Below are 16,124 nucleotides of genomic sequence, written 5' to 3'. Positions count from 1 at the left end.
CTGAATAAAGCAATTGTGCTACATACTGTTACGTGATTCGCTAAAAATGGTAGCTTAGCTCAAAGCTTTTATAGATACTCTCCACATTTCATGTATCTGTCGCAGTAGAACGTCTAGGCGATACTTAGTTTCTCTCCAAGTCTTCGCCAATATCTCTTGCATCATCGCCTCTGCCGACAGGAAGCTGCTTCACAACGAGTCTTTTCAGCGTTAGTTTCCCCAGCGGGACGCATTTTTCGTCCAAAATGTTGTGTTCTTACACACACCAAATAGACAAGGATGCTGATCCCAGTACCTCTACAGTGACAGATGTTGGACTTGCTGAAAAGGACACTGGAGTATCGTCTGTACGAAGCAATTGGCCAGGTCGCACTGCACAAGCCTGCAGACAGACGAAGACATTCAACGCGTGATCACGCATTTCAAAGACTGTGCAGAGAACCTTCTTGCTCTGCGCCAACAGTTTATTCACTGGCCCTGACCATACGCAACCTGTCAACAAATTCACATCAAGTACGCAGTTCCGTTCACTGTGGCTTACAATGGTGGACGATTTTTCGAAATTTCCTTTTGTTTTCATTCTGCATTCCAACACGATTCAGGCTCTAGCAACTATATTCCACCAAGAATGATTACCAACTACAATTCTGTCTGATAAATGTCCACAACTGACTTCAACAAAATTTGCATGTTTCTGTAAGACAAATGGCATCACCCACATCACATCACCAAATTTCTCATTGCAATCTATCGGTGAATCGGAGCGATTCGTGCATATCTTCAAGGTGCAGACGTCAAAGTTAAGGCAATCCTACTCCAAAGAAAACGCTCCGCCATTTTTCTTACCAAGATAAGTCGCCAGCTGAACTACTGCATGCCAGGTCCCACCGGACTACGCTGCATCTCCTCCATCCTCTTCACTCTCCCGATCCACCCCCTTAGATGGGTGGGCAGCACGTCTGACTGCCATGCAGCAAGCCTCTTTCAATTCTCCGTCGGATCTGAGACTTACTCTGCCTCGGGGACTGGGTATTGTGTCCTTCACATCATTTAATCGTCATACACACGCGAGTTGCCCAGCGTAGCGTGAACTCAAAAAGCTTGCAACTCCCAACCATCAATGTCACAGAATCATTTCATTCAGTCCTGGGTTCTCCCTAAAAATTCCAGGCCAATGCCAAGGTTTATTTTAGGGTCTTTAACGGTGGTCATTATTGGTAACTTGGGATTATAGTCAGTCTGTGGGCAGACCAACCTAAGTCACTCGAGATGGGTCTAGGCACCATAATTACAGACATTAGAATCAGCTAGGCCCTCGAGCTGTTCCTGACACTGCTGGTGATCCTCCTGTTGACTGTGCAAATAGACGGTTTCTCCCATGGCAGCCTTCGAAGCCTGGACAGTCTCGGCCACAGAATCCACTCCCCCCGTCGTTGCAGCCCCAGCTATCATGGAACCTCGCCTCAGGAGGAGCATCCTGCCTCCAATTTTTCCAGAGGCCCGCACAGCAAATACTAGAATGCGGGCCACCATATCCAGACACAGCTCCTGGTATGATATCATCCTACCACCAGTCCGGACGCACCCATCGGAACCATGGGTACCCACAGTACACCACAACAGTGAGAAATTTTGAGGAGAATAGTGTGGTATCAACCAATGCCTGCTACATTGCGCCTCCCGCCACGCGTCCGCAGGTCATACGTCGCACAGCTGGCATCCGGCCAATCCCGGTTGTTGTACAGCGTTGCCCAGCTGGGCAGCCCAGGTGCGGCGCAAGCACGCAGCTGCCTCCACGGTAACGTAGCAACGCCCGGTCGGAGAACCCTGTTGCTCCACGCCATAATAGACTCATTGACAGCGGGCACATTCCTACGCCGCCAGGTGGCGCCTCACGTGGCAGTCTCGTGTTGGACTTAGCCGTTACCGACACCGTGACGCCACATCGTTCAGTTCGCCTCATCTTCACTATCGACTGCGCGTTGACCTGGACTATTCAGAGACTTCTGCTACCCGGTACTCAAGCCATCGCCTTCATTACAGAACTTTGTCGATAGCCGTCCCAGTGGCAGCGCTATCTATATTATTGAAGTGTTGTTTTATTATGTTTTTGTGTCTTTATTTGTGTAGGGATAAATCTCTTTGATTACTCACATTGTCTGCTACTCGTATTTGTAACGCTGTCATTCACGGACACAACAACATGAATAACGTAACTTAGTTGCTGAATATTGCATGTGTCCGACACCACAACCGGCACGAATGTTCGTAAAGTACAAGCACTGCCTTTAAAATTCCTCCTGAAACACACAACCTTCAAAAGCATTGTTAATTAAACGTCCCGTGTGACTCAACTTCGACACTTGACTTGTTACTGACTTGATCCCGTGTTGTTGGCACGCAATGGCTAATTCTGTAACTAGGCTGTTTAGGTTTTTTATTGGTAACGCCACCTCTGTATGAAAATCACTGCTATGTAAGTAGGCTGTTTAGGTTTTTTTATTGGTAACGCCACCTCTGTATGAAAATCACTGGCTGTGCTGTGTGCGGTCTGTGGCTAGTTTGCATTGTTGTCTGCCATTGTAGTGTTGGGCAGCGGCAGCTGGATGTGAACAGCGCGTAGCGTTGCGCAGTTGGAGGTGAGCCGCCAGCAGTGGTGGATGTGGGGAGAGAGATGGCGGAGTTTTATAATTTGTCATGAACTGCTATATTTATATATGATGATATCAAGGTAAATACATTGTTTGTTCCCTATTAATATCTTTCATTTGCTAACTATCCCTATCAGTAGTTAGTGCCTTCCATAGTTTGAATCTTTTATTTAGCTGGCAGTAGTGGCGCTCGCTGTATTGCAGTAGCTTGAGCAGCGAAGATTTTTGTGAGGTAAGTGATTTGTGAAAGGTATAGTTTAATGTTAGTCAGGGCCATTCTTTTGTAGGGAATTTTGAAAGTCAGATTGCGTTGCGCTAACAAAATATTGTGTGTCAGTTTAAGCACAGTCATGTACAATTGTTCAAAGGGGACGTTTCATATGTCGACCCTTAGCCGAGGATACCTCACTGGAATCTTCTGATTTTTTTCTTGTAGTTTGTGTAATTGGTGTAGCTATTGTTTATTGATAGCGCGTAATCATAGAGAGAATTTCCTTTGTAGTTGTAGTTTTTCATTGTTGTACAGTAAAACAGTTGTGGCATGCATGTAGATTTGCACCAAGTATTTCGCAGCTGCGTTGGCAATTAAGTAGACATTATTTCCATTCCTATGTTATTTTATTTTGCTCTCCAAATTGTGCTTTTCTGTGTTATCGTGTGTAATATTGTGACAATTATGGCGTGTGAAAAACGTAATACTAGGCTCCAAAGTAAACTGAGAAATGACAGTGAAGACGAAGGCAGTGTGTTAGCGCCGCAGAGTAATGAATTAACTAATGTTCAAAGTAGTAATTTGGTAATTGCGCATAGGGAAATGGAGCGGGCGGCAAACAATGGTGTAGACAGTGAAACAGGTAGTGAACAGGGAAGCGTTATCGATCGATTGGTCGGCAACAGCTCGCCTCAGGAATCGGGAATGACAGAACACAATATTGCAAATACTGCAGACTCAGGTTTTGGGTTCTCACCGTTCTCTCAAATGAGTCAAGACACATTTTCCGCTTGTCAAAATGTGAATGTTGCCGGTGCAACTTCACTGCCGAAAAGCACTGAGGAACATGTTTCAGACACCAGTGCATTGTTATTACAATTAATGCAACAAATGGGACAAAAGCTTGAAAAGTTAGACACAATGGAACAACACCAGAGACAAACACAGCAACAGTTAGATACAGTGGAACAAAATCTCAAAAAGTTAGACACAATGGAACAAAATCAGAGACAAACACAGCAACAGCTTCAAAAGTTAGACTCATTGGAACAAACTCTTGAACAAACGCGTGAAGATTTAACTACTGAGTTACATAACATTGAATCGAAATGTCAAAAAGTCTGTAATGACGTAAAAACTCAAATTTGTGAGCATTTTCAACCTATTTTTTCGCGGCATGAAAATGCATTACAGAATCACGAAGCAGCCATAAAAGAACTGCAAATTATTGTTCATGAAAATCATGAGACCTTGCAAGCTAAATTTGACTCAGTTGCATCTATCGATTCGGTTACGCAACTTGCAAAAACTCAGGAAAACTTTAAGGACACAGTAGATACCCTGAAACTTGGTTCAGAAAAACACACTGAGGAAATAAGTACACGATCGGAGAAAGTAGCCGAACTTTTGGATCAGTTCACTAATTTATCTACGAAGGTAGATGATAATCTGATTGACGCAAGACCGGTAGTCTTTAATGACACAGAAGAGTACGAACAAATTAGGAAATTCAAACAAAATCAGAATCAAATTAATACACAACACCAAAGAGAAATCCGGGAAGTACAAGATCAGCTGACACAGGTAATACAAGAATTACGTATTTCAGAGGACACTCGCGCTCCAACACGGGAAGAGGGACTTAGAAATACGGAAAAGCCGCAAAATAATAACACAGGGCATTTCGGAAGTTATGAAAGAAATTGGCAATGTGCACCGAATTTTGAGATGGAACGGCCGACACGACCTAACAATGACCGATATGCGACTCGCCGACATGATGATTTTGACTATAAGCTGTTCATTACTACACGTAAATTCAAAACATTTAAGAATTCTGACAACGACATTCATCCACAAGCATGGCTCCATCAATTCTCTCATTGTTTTCCTCCCAACTGGTCATTGGAGCACAGATTAGAATTTATGTGTGGCTACTTAGAGAATGAACCAGCTGTAAGAATGCGATCGGTCATTCACGATTGCCACAGTGAAGGAGAATTTTACCATGCCTTCCTCTCAGCATATTGGTCTCAAGCCACACAAGACCGCGTAAAACATGGCATCATAATGATGAAACATTTCGAACAATCTGAATTCTCCAGTCTTGTGAAATATTTTGGAGACATGTTGCACAAGAATCAGTACCTGACAAACCCATACAGCCCCTCAGAACTCATCCGTATTTGCTTAATCAAATTACCTGAACATTTACGACATATTATTTTGGCAGGACGTTGCAAAGACGACATTGAAGCTTTTCAGGGACTCTTACAAGAACTAGAAATTGACACTAACAATCGCGGAACGCGAAAACAGGAACACAACAATTACAGGTCACATCCGTCGCAATTCCGCGATGAAAGAAATAATCACTAGACACGACAAGGCTATTCTCACAACACAAATCGTGACCAAAACAGACACCACACGTATGACAACCGTTGGGAGAGTAATAATAGTTACAGAGAAAGATCGCATTTCCGTAGTAATGACTATCACAGAGACAATCAGAGAAACAGACAATATGGGAACCAAAACAAGTATTATCAAGGGAGGCAGAATAACTTCAGACGCAACAGTTCGGCGCAGAGTTACGATTCAGGGAGAAATTCTCCACCACATGACCGACAAACAAGAAACTATGTAATCTACCGACAAAACGACAGACGTGAATTTCATCAGAACTGGCGGGATTCTAACGGAGCTGGGCCCTCTCGGCAAGGCGAATTTGTAGAAGTTAGGTCTCCTAATCCCAATAACAACGCGCGCCAACAAAGAGACAGACAATGACTCGCGCCGCAGGCACCCACGTGCGCCGGCTGGCTCAGAGAAAAATAACGTAGACGCTAACCTTGAGAAAAATTCCAGTATTCTTTGCCGACGTATACCGCATGACAATTGCATTCAAGTTCAAACTCTGAGTACTAGAAAGAGTAAAGGTTTACACCACATTTCACATGTAAAACCGTTTATTGAAAGATAATCTGCTTTTTAACTTTGTCTTTGCCATAAAACTTTTCACTTTACATTACTAGTATGCTGTGTCAGACTTAAGAAACTGTTAACATACAACAATGTTTGAAGTTAAATATCCAGTCTAGAACCTAGAGAAAATTTTTAAACAGAAATTACGAATGCATTGTTATAGTGAACAGACGACACAGTGTTGTATTTGTACATTCTTGCTTGTTAGTTGCACAATTACGTAACGACTGTCAGGCTTACATACTTAGGACACATACTGGTACTGCTAATGAGATTTTAATGCAACATTTTGGTTTATTTGAAAATAAATTCTGAATTTAAAGTGCTTTCTGAGAGATACCAGATGACACAGAAGTTAGTTTATGTGACAGCTACACGATTTTTATCACAACACTACTAATGAGTGACAATTTACAATGTTGCTTTTGCGGTGTATCTGTTTTATATCTGCACAGTTTTCTGAATTCTTCTGGAAAGAAAAACATGTTTTAGTAGTAACTTTTGTGGTATGGCAACAATGAGACAGCCTTTTTTGTGGCACAACAATACGTTACTGTACAGTACTTTCTTCATCACGCCAATAAGCATAATAACTACGATATCTATACGCAAAGCATTTCACTTTTGTTTATCATGAGGTAAGTACATTGACTTCTGCAGAACTTAGCTTTCGGAGGACGATAACTACGACACTTCCACAGAGATTATGTTACAAGACGCACAGTTTAGCGCTACAGTACACGTATTTGAGTGATCAATTTTATACTTAAAACATTTATTTTTAAAGATTTTTGAATTACAAAGAAAGTTTTCCGTGATATATTTCATTCCATTGGTGTAATCTGTAACACCTGAGGGTATAATTACATTAATCCTCAGGGGGGTACACGCCTACTTTGTGTACCATGTGTTTGGCAAACACAAGGAGCCCTAGCTAATGTGGTATTTGCTTATACAACTTTACACATCGGTACCATATTTCTCTAACACAAATTACACAGCTATCTGATCATTTAACTGAGAGATAAACATTTTTTTACTACATCAGTGACACATGTTTACGCAATACACAGTTGGGTAACTTCACACTTATGAAACTGTATTTTGTCTTTACTTTGTAAACTGTTCATATTTTTTCGAAATCATTGTGATACTGTGAGAGCTTTGAATGATGTATTTGGTAAGGGAGCATAATTTTAAAGTACATTTGAGGTAGATGACACTATTGAAATGAGCAGAGAATTTTCTTTAGGTTTTGAAATTATTGGAGAAAGCTACGACGATTTTGAGAGTTGACTGAGGTGTTATGATGTTATTATTACGATGACTATGTGTATTATGCTGTTGCGGTATGGTTATGATCAATAAGCTGATGCTATATGAGTTATTTGAATATGCTACGCATCTGTTATGATGAAATATTGAAGAAGTGTCGACGAATAAGGTAAGGAATAATGAGTAGTGATTAGGGACTCTGATTTGTGGAAAAGGTTGTTGGAAACCAAGAATCGTACTTTGAGTTATGAAATGTGTGTAAATGTGTGACTGTATCACAATGCTGACGAATATTTTATTTGGACACTTATATTTATAGGATTTTCTTTCTACAGATTTGCAACGCTAATTCTTGACCTGTGAAATATTTTTATGTGAGACTGTCACTGTAGCGGAAACTGCTGTTGTAAATATTTCCGTAAGAAAGTTAAGTGACCACCTGCACGTAATGGGTCGCGGGCACCCACCTGGGCGACAGCCGCCCGAAAAAAAAAAAAAAAAAAAAAGCCATTAGCCTTTCAGAGGCGCAGGTGGAGAAAAAAAAAAAAAAAAAAAAAGAGACCATTAACCTCGCTATTGACATTCCTTTGTGGAAAGCATCGCAAATAAGACACGCTCATTACTTGGAAACATATGATTATATTGTGGAGTGCCTACTTTCTGCTACTTACTGAAATGCTTATAAACTGATGGAAAATATTCTTACATCTGCAAACCTGATTATGACAAGTGTCTTTCTATGAGAGTTGAGAGCTACTGACTTACGAAATGCCACATGACTATTGAATGATATTTTTATGCTTTGGTTTGCGTAATTGCTTATTTCATTTGACATCTGTTTTCCAGCTGTGTTGCAGCATTGGTTTCATAAAATAAAATTAAATGCATTTGCTAATGTGAACACTTTCTGTCAACAGATCTATTAAATAATTATTTTGTGATCCACATTCTATAAAAAAAAAGGAGCACTTGGAAAGGAAAGAACAATAAGAAGGGACTAGTAACAGTAACTGGACACACAATTTTCTTTTCAAGTACATGGTAATATTTTTTTACAATAAGTTGTTGTGGTGCACCACTTTAATTACTTAGACATTAAGATGTGATTATACATTTCCCTTATCTGCATTGTTATCTTTAGTGTACTATTTTTACTGCTTGAGCTATGTCATGTTTAGATATAAGCTGCTGTTTGCCAGGCATAGTGCTACTGAACTTTAATTTGTGTTACTCTGCTAAGCCAGATTTATTTTTTTGTTGCTGCACATTGGCTCATATTAGTTGTAATGTTGCATTGCTTGGTAATTTAGATTTACTGTAGCTTGCTTTGCAATTTTCCAATTTTTTGGTCATTGCTGTTTGTGTTACTCATTTTGTGCTGCTGCATTGCCTCGTCCCTTAGTTTAGCATCTGAGCTCAGTAGATTTAAGTTAGCTTAAGAGGGGGTAGCCTCTAAGAGAATGAGTTGCGATGAATTGTAAGAAATGCATTGAGAAAACAGGTTTAGGTAGGATTTTCTTGGAAATAAATGTTGAGGTAAGAAATGTGTGAACATATAAATACAGAAAGCATGCTTGGATAGAATTTTTTTGGTTGAAACAAATATTGAAATAAGAGGAAAGATATATGGAATGAAGTTCTGGATTGGACTGCAGTACAACAAACCCTGTCCTTTCCTTTTGTATTATTCCGCTATATGTGTATGTACCATTGTGTATTTGTCTTTTTCCTGTCTTTAAGTGTTTAGCTAATAAGATTTATGTTGTAGAATTTTCTGATAATATGTTATTTACTTTGTAAAGATGTTTAGACATTATTTATTCTGTTTTGTTTTAATGCTCGTGTGTGAAATTAATGTTTCGAAACTATTCTCATTATTTTATGTATTTACTTATTTCATAATTCCTGTAACACTGATGTATATGTTTATTTCGATTCTTTTGTAAAGCCCATATCACCACAAATGTTATCTGTACTATAATGTTCTTTAATGATGTATTCTGTACCTTTGTTATTGTATTCTCAAGTTATAAAATTGTAATTGACACCAGTTTATCAAACTAAGTAACTTGTAAGCATTCATTTCACTGCACACATTTCTGTTGGTCATAGTGTATGGACAATATGTGAGAAGTAGGGACTGATAGTGTTTGCACGTGTGTTAATGATTCAGCAAGGGACTGGATAACAGCGTTGATGGTTCTAAGGACAATTCCAAACACTTTGTGAGTGCACAAGTGGTGGTTTATGGACTTGCTATATTCTCTGCAAGACTCTTCGATGGTGATTGTGCACCTGCACAGTCGCAACAGATGGCTGCTGGCCATTTCTACAAGGACTACAGTGGGTCTACACCTTTGCTGACTCACCAGTACCATTATTTCTACAAGGCCTGCAGTGGGTCTGCACCTCTGGTGGCCCACCAATACCGTAATCTCTACCAGGCCTGCAGTGGGTCTGTTCTGTGATGACCTATCTACCAATATTCTTCAAAACGTCGAATGACTCTGCTGTGGGTTTGCTATGTTGTGGCCCATTACCTGTCGGCATGTCAAGAGTCAGCACTGTCTTTCCGTTGGAAGGACAACACTACTTCTTCAAGACTGCATGGAAATCCACTACTTCTATGTGCATTTTCTTTTACTGCTCAGACTTTGAGAAAAACTCTGCATTTTTACTGTGATGAACAATGTGGACTGTCTTTATGGACTGTGAGAAATTTTTAGCGTTTGACCAACATTGTATCAATAAGTGTGTGCATTTGATTTCTTTGTTATTGTAATTATGAAAATTTTTTTTCAAATCTGTATTGGCCACTGCCCAATCCAATTTGTAAAAATTTTTGTGGGGAGCATGGGGGCTATGTAAGTAGGCTGTTTAGGTTTTTTTATTGGTAACGCCACCTCTGTAAGAAACTCACTGCTATGTAAGTAGGCTGTTTAGGTTTTTTTATTGGTAACGCCACCTCTGTATGAAAATCACTGGCTGTGCTGTGTGCAGTCTGTGGCTGCTTTGCATTGTTGTAATAGTCGCCATTGTAGTGTTAGGCAGCTGGCTGTGAACAGCGCGTAGCGTTGCGCAGTTGGAGGTGAGCCGCCAGCAGTGGTGGATGTGGGGAGAGAGATGGCGGAGTTTTGTAATTTGTCATGAACTGCTATATTTATATATGATGATATCAAGGTAAATACATTGTTTGTTCCCTATTAATATCTTTCATTTGCTAACTATCCCTATCAGTAGTTAGTGGCTGTATTGCAGTAGCTTGAGCAGCGAAGATTTTTGTGAGGTAAGTGATTTGTGAAAGGTATAGTTTAATGTTAGTCAGGGCCATTCTTTTGTAGGGAATTTTGAAAGTCAGATTGCGTTGCGCTAACAAAATATTGTGTGTCAGTTTAAGCACAGTCATGTATAATTGTTAAAAAGGGGACGTTTCAATTCTATTAAACAAATATCTACCTGATACAGACGAATTGTCAGCACAATGTCCCACCGCCTATTGTCGGGTGTTATTAACTTTCTCAGTACTTTATACTTTCGACAATAGTTCGTATATTTGGACACAGTCGCTACCTATTACTAATAATATTAGAATTAGCGACAAGACCACTGCTGCAGTCTAGCACATAAACGCCAAATGGAATCTGCGGAAGGTAGGTCAGAGTGGCAGGTGCCGTCAGTATTGACATCGGCAGACTAAAAGCACCAACTTGAATCAGGCAATGATGGACAAGGCAGGAAATCTTGACCATGTTGTGATAGGAATCATAGCCAATCAGAGTAAGTGTTCAGTGAATTTTTAGTAGGTGCTCGCAACGAGCGTGTGTAAATTTCAGTAGAAGCTACGTGTACTTCGTACTTCTGTTCTCCTTCATCATCACAGAAAATTACACCAGGCTTTAAAAAGGAATTTTTGTCACCAATCACTCCGCAAGAGGTCACTTTAGAAATGCTTTCCTGAGACACGCCAACGGCCTTGCCGCAGCGATAACACCGGTTTCCATCAGATCACCGAAGTTAAGCGCTGTCGGACTGGACTAGCACATGGATGGGTGGACCACCCGGTCTGCCGAGCGCTGTTGGCAAGCGCTGTGCACTCAGCCCTCATGAGGCAGACTGAGGATCTACTTGATTGAGAAGCAGTGGCTCCCGTCTCGGAAACTGACCTACGGCCTAGAGAGCGGTGTGCTGACCTCACAGTCCTCCATATCCGCATCCAGAGACGCCTATAGGCTGAGGGTGACACGGCGGTCGGCCAGTACCGTTAGGATTTTCTTAGATCTGTTCGGACGGAGATAAGTTAATTCCTGAGAAACAGAAATAGGAAGCGAGCCACTTACCAAGTCAGTTTTAATGAATTGTCATCGAGAGGGTTCCACAGGTATTGTGTGTTATCTCAAAGAATAATGACATCGTAATACATTTCTTGCACAGATCACATACATCACACGCCGTAAAGTTGCGACACAAGCACAAAGAAAAGAAAATATCACAAACGGGAAATTTTTGCGATGGCTACATGAAGGACACCTGGGCATGCCTTAAATCTGTTAATAACCAAGCCAGCCTTAGGGATCAAAGAAGACCCCCCTGGAAAAAAATAACCGTTGATTTTTTGATAGGCACAAACAAAAGAGGAAAACTTGCTAGTTCTCCGAGAGGTATGCTTTGATGTGATACAGTACACGCGTGCCGCTCCTTCCCCCCCACCTCCCCCCCCCCCCGCCGCCGCATCACACACACACACACACACACACACACACACACACACACACACACACACACACACACTATATATATATATGTGTGTGTGTGTGTGTGTGTGTGTGTGTGTGTGTGAACTACAGACTCGTGTTTCAATTGAAAGGGTACAGTACTGCCCGACCTTGGAAATAGGTACAACATACTTCATTATTTTTGTCAGAACAACACATTTTTTTGTAAAATAACTCAATTTCAATTAATACAGTGAAGCCGGATACCAGTGTGGGAAAGAATGACAATTTATTTATTTAATTGATCACATGTGCACTCCCACAAAATAAATCCCTACATCCAGTTTGGTGAGATCTGTGAAATGAATGAATGTATGGTCGTCTGCTAACCGCAGATAGTGAATGTGAATATATGATCATCTTTGAGACGATCCTTTGGCCACCTTTGGTGGGACAAAAGAGATGAAATTTACCTGAGCTTTGAGCGCCTGAAATGTGGCTGACCAATACGGTAGCAAGGTGCTCCCCCACTTCAGCAGAGGTGCGAGAGGACCTGAAGAACGGCCATGTTTCGGCACTCTGCCGCTGGATCTTGTGCTGTTAAGACCTGTCTTAGTTGTGCTCCGTAAAGACAAAAGAGTGGAGACATGGTATGCATGTGGAATATTTAAGAGTAGTTTGAAATAATAATTTCTCTATTTCAGGAACTTTTGTGGGGAGAATTAAATGTCAGGCAGGTAATATTAATGGGATCATAGTAATCTTCGGAAGTGACCAACGGTCACAATGAAACCACGTGTAGCAATAAGTTGAAATACTTCCGTGTGCTTAAGTTAAGCTGAATTACTAGCGTGTGTACTATAAGTTGAAATATTTAAGAAATAGCGTGTGCAGGACATGAAATTAGAGGCGAGTACTTCCATGTGGTGAATACTGTGTGAGTCTCAATCTGTGTATGAGACAAAGGATAAAGAGAAGTACTCGTCCATGGTATCAGTTGAGGACTCGTGTGTGTGATGAATATGTTCTTAATATTACTTTGCGAGATATGTTTCCGTGTGACGCTTGATTCAAACTATAACACTCTGAGAGAGAAACAAGGTGAGTCAGCCGTCTATCCAGCAACGCCACTTGGCTTGCATTGCACAGGAAGACGTGCATATATCTCCAGAGTTCATAGTAGGAAAGTAGAATTACAAAGTGGGGCAGTGTCGTGTGAAACTGGGATAAATATTAATTGAAGTGGGAAAGCTGAAAGTGATAATGTTGTGACTATTTCCTGTCTTGTATTTCATGTTGCAGTGTGGTGTATGTCATGTAATTTAAGTATGTGTGGTTTGCATGGGAGAGTAGCAAGGTAGTTTCAGAGGTAGTGGGTATGCATATTCCTTTTGTACCACTCGGTCTGCAGGAAAGTTTCGTGATGATGGTTGTGAGAGTCGAAGTGTGAGATATAGCAAAAGATCCACCATCCTATCCAGAAAGTGCACTGTAGCTTTAAATAATTATGAGACCATGAAATAGAGATTCACCAATGTAAAGCCATGCCCACTGGGCGGAATTTCTCACGTGTTATTGTTGTAGGTTATAGAATTTGTGTGTTTAGGTTATAGAATTTATCGGAATAAATAAGACAGTGAAAAGAAAAAGATTGGTGGCCTTTTCCTTCGAATTGTATGTTGTCATGATATCCAGAATTTATAATGTGTGCGCCACTCATATTCAGTGCGATGGCCACGTGTTGATAAAAGCCGTTAGATAAAAGACAAAAAGAAAATGTGGTATTGCCAGTGCGTAGTGAACAGTCAGAGTTCTGTAAATTACTGATAGTCAGAGATGCGTTTCCGTTGCGTATTATTCATATAGGAGGATAATTTGTAACTTAGTTGTGAGTACGAGAGTTCATGTTACTTGATAAATAGGAATGAATCCACTCGCTTGGCAGACCACTCATCTTGCAGGCCTGACTGCTTGATGCCACAGTATGAGCAAGGCAAGGGGTGCCTCTCACAATTAACAGAGAAAGTGGCAAAAATTCATTTCATTTCATTAAATCCTAAACTACATGAATTCCACAAGCAAGTTACTCCCGTAATGTTCCTAAATAATGAACGTGAACAGTTTAGAACCATTTAAAAGTGGTACAGGTGCACTTAGGTCTGTCCACCAACGCCACCAGAGAATAACCTACCCTAGTGGTTCCTGTCCCGAGTGATTTTACCGTCAGGTTTTCATTGCCAACTTCTGCAAAAAGTGGCTTCTACTGCTTCGCAAAACTTCTCTGTTCACACTCTTGTGCGTGCAACCACAGACTTCAAGACACTGTCGGCGGTATTACTACTAGTTGCAAAGAGATCAGCTGCACTACTATTACCAGACTGGTATTGCGAGGGGAATCTAATTTCACTAAATGCTCATAATTTCTCCAGTTACATTGATCTCATTCGCCTTCTAGCGTTTGGGGAAACTTAATTTGTCTCATTAGACTTGCCGTCATGTATGTGGCTGACACGTCTCAACTCTACACATTTTCTTATTGAAATGGAGTAATCTGAAGAAATGCTACAGAAGCATCTGCTTGGGTAATACATGGCACTAGATGTAAGTATTCCTGGCTCCTTGCTGTTGACATCTCATTTTATCCTAGGTGCTGTGCTAGAGCACAACCGTACTGGTGTATAATATCTGTGGGTAGTAGTTCTAACCGTGGAACTGTTTACGCTGCTGACACCAGATTGATTAGAGAGCGCTTTATGGTGAAAGTTACTCATGGGTCTCCGGCGCGCAAATCGGGTTACTTGGTCGCCCGTGACGGATGACGCCGGCATCAGTCGAGGAAGCGATTAATGCGTGCGCAACGTGACGTCAATAGCATTTCATTATCTGCTGATAGAAAGCCCTCGATCCATCAACATCTCCAATGCCCTTGCGTATACAAAAATCTGTCACTGCCTGCAGATAAATCCGATACGCAGCTCAGATGTCAGAGCCAGATCACATTCGAGTTGCTGCTAGCAGCAGGGGGTTTAACCTCTCCAGTTGTATTTCAGTCGCAAGCCGTCAAATGAATGCTAAATTTGTTTCCGCGAAAAAAAAAAAGAAAAAAAAGGTTTACTGACAACGAGAAAAGGAAGGGAAAGTAGTAGTAAAAAGACATTTTAAGTCGGACACATTTTAAGTCAATACCAGAATGAAAAATCCTCCCATCGTAGTACAAAAGAAGAGAATACGTCCTGGGCACGATTAGGGACGTAAAAGAAGGGAACTAGTTTTTCGGCTTACCTGGCAGCTCCAAAGACATTTAAAACATCCACCTTGACGTATTCTCGCTTTTTTATTTGTGAGTATTAGTACGCATGTCATGTAATGTAATGCGTACGACACATGTCATTACGTCACCCAACACGGCATTTGTCAAGCCGTGCAATATGACACAACGTGTCACTTAAGTTTAGTATGCGTGTATCCCCACTGTAGGATACTTCCTATTACAGAGGCACAGACACTCACTGATATTTCTCATTGTATCCCACTCCCTAGAAGCACATAAATTTGTGTCTATTTCTTCTTACGCCCTATACAATAACGGGGGGAGTCAAAGAATGCTCACTAAGCTAGGGATGTAGGGTTAACTAACCCATAAAAAACGCAAGCATCTGAAGATGTTTTGATTTCAATGTTTCTGAAGCTGCCAGACTTACGATATTCTTCTACATGCCTGACTCTGCCCAGGACATACACGCCTTTCTTGTGCTGCAGTAGAAGCATTTTTCATTCTGATTCCCTATATCCACTTTCGTTCTATTCTACCCACTCGTCTAATATAGTGTTCCTAGGAAACCTGCTTTCTGGGATCGTTAGGCAACCATTAAAGTAAATTGCATTATAGAAGTTTATTACAGTAATATAAAGGACAAAACTGTGCGTATTCACAAAGATGGGTTGCAAGCAAATTGCGGCATGCAAATAATCAATGTCCTTCAGTATACACAAATCCAATACAAGCAAACCAATGAAGTTCGTAAGCCACTGCTGTAGCGTTCGTAGGACAGCTCGTCTTCAACTCGGGCCACAGCTAGCCGGCGTGGCGCTTACATTCTCTTCGTGTAGAGGCCACTACTGTCGCGGTGTCGTCCTAGGGAGGCGTCCGCCGGCGTAGTATTAGCTGACGTCGTCTCACAGCCCTCTCTTCTCTTCGGTTCTTGATCGTCGTGCCGGCGCTTGAAGTTACACCGAAACAACTCTACCGTAATTTTGGCATAAGATCGTAATAACTTGGCAACTGAT

At 41.1% G+C, this 16,124-nt stretch overlaps 1 pseudogene; it reads left to right on the top strand.

Annotated features, from left to right (window-relative positions):
• Positions 1–11,088: 11,088 nt before the first annotated feature.
• On the top strand, positions 11,089–11,207 carry LOC124620578 (annotated as a pseudogene).
• The last annotated feature ends 4,917 nt before the right edge of the window (positions 11,208–16,124 follow it).

The sequence above is a fragment of the Schistocerca americana genome, chromosome 6, assembly GCF_021461395.2.
Source record: "Schistocerca americana isolate TAMUIC-IGC-003095 chromosome 6, iqSchAmer2.1, whole genome shotgun sequence".
Classification (NCBI taxonomy): domain Eukaryota; kingdom Metazoa; phylum Arthropoda; class Insecta; order Orthoptera; family Acrididae; genus Schistocerca; species Schistocerca americana.
Note: the sequence above shows the minus strand (reverse complement) of the source record. Positions and strands in the feature narration are given on the sequence as shown.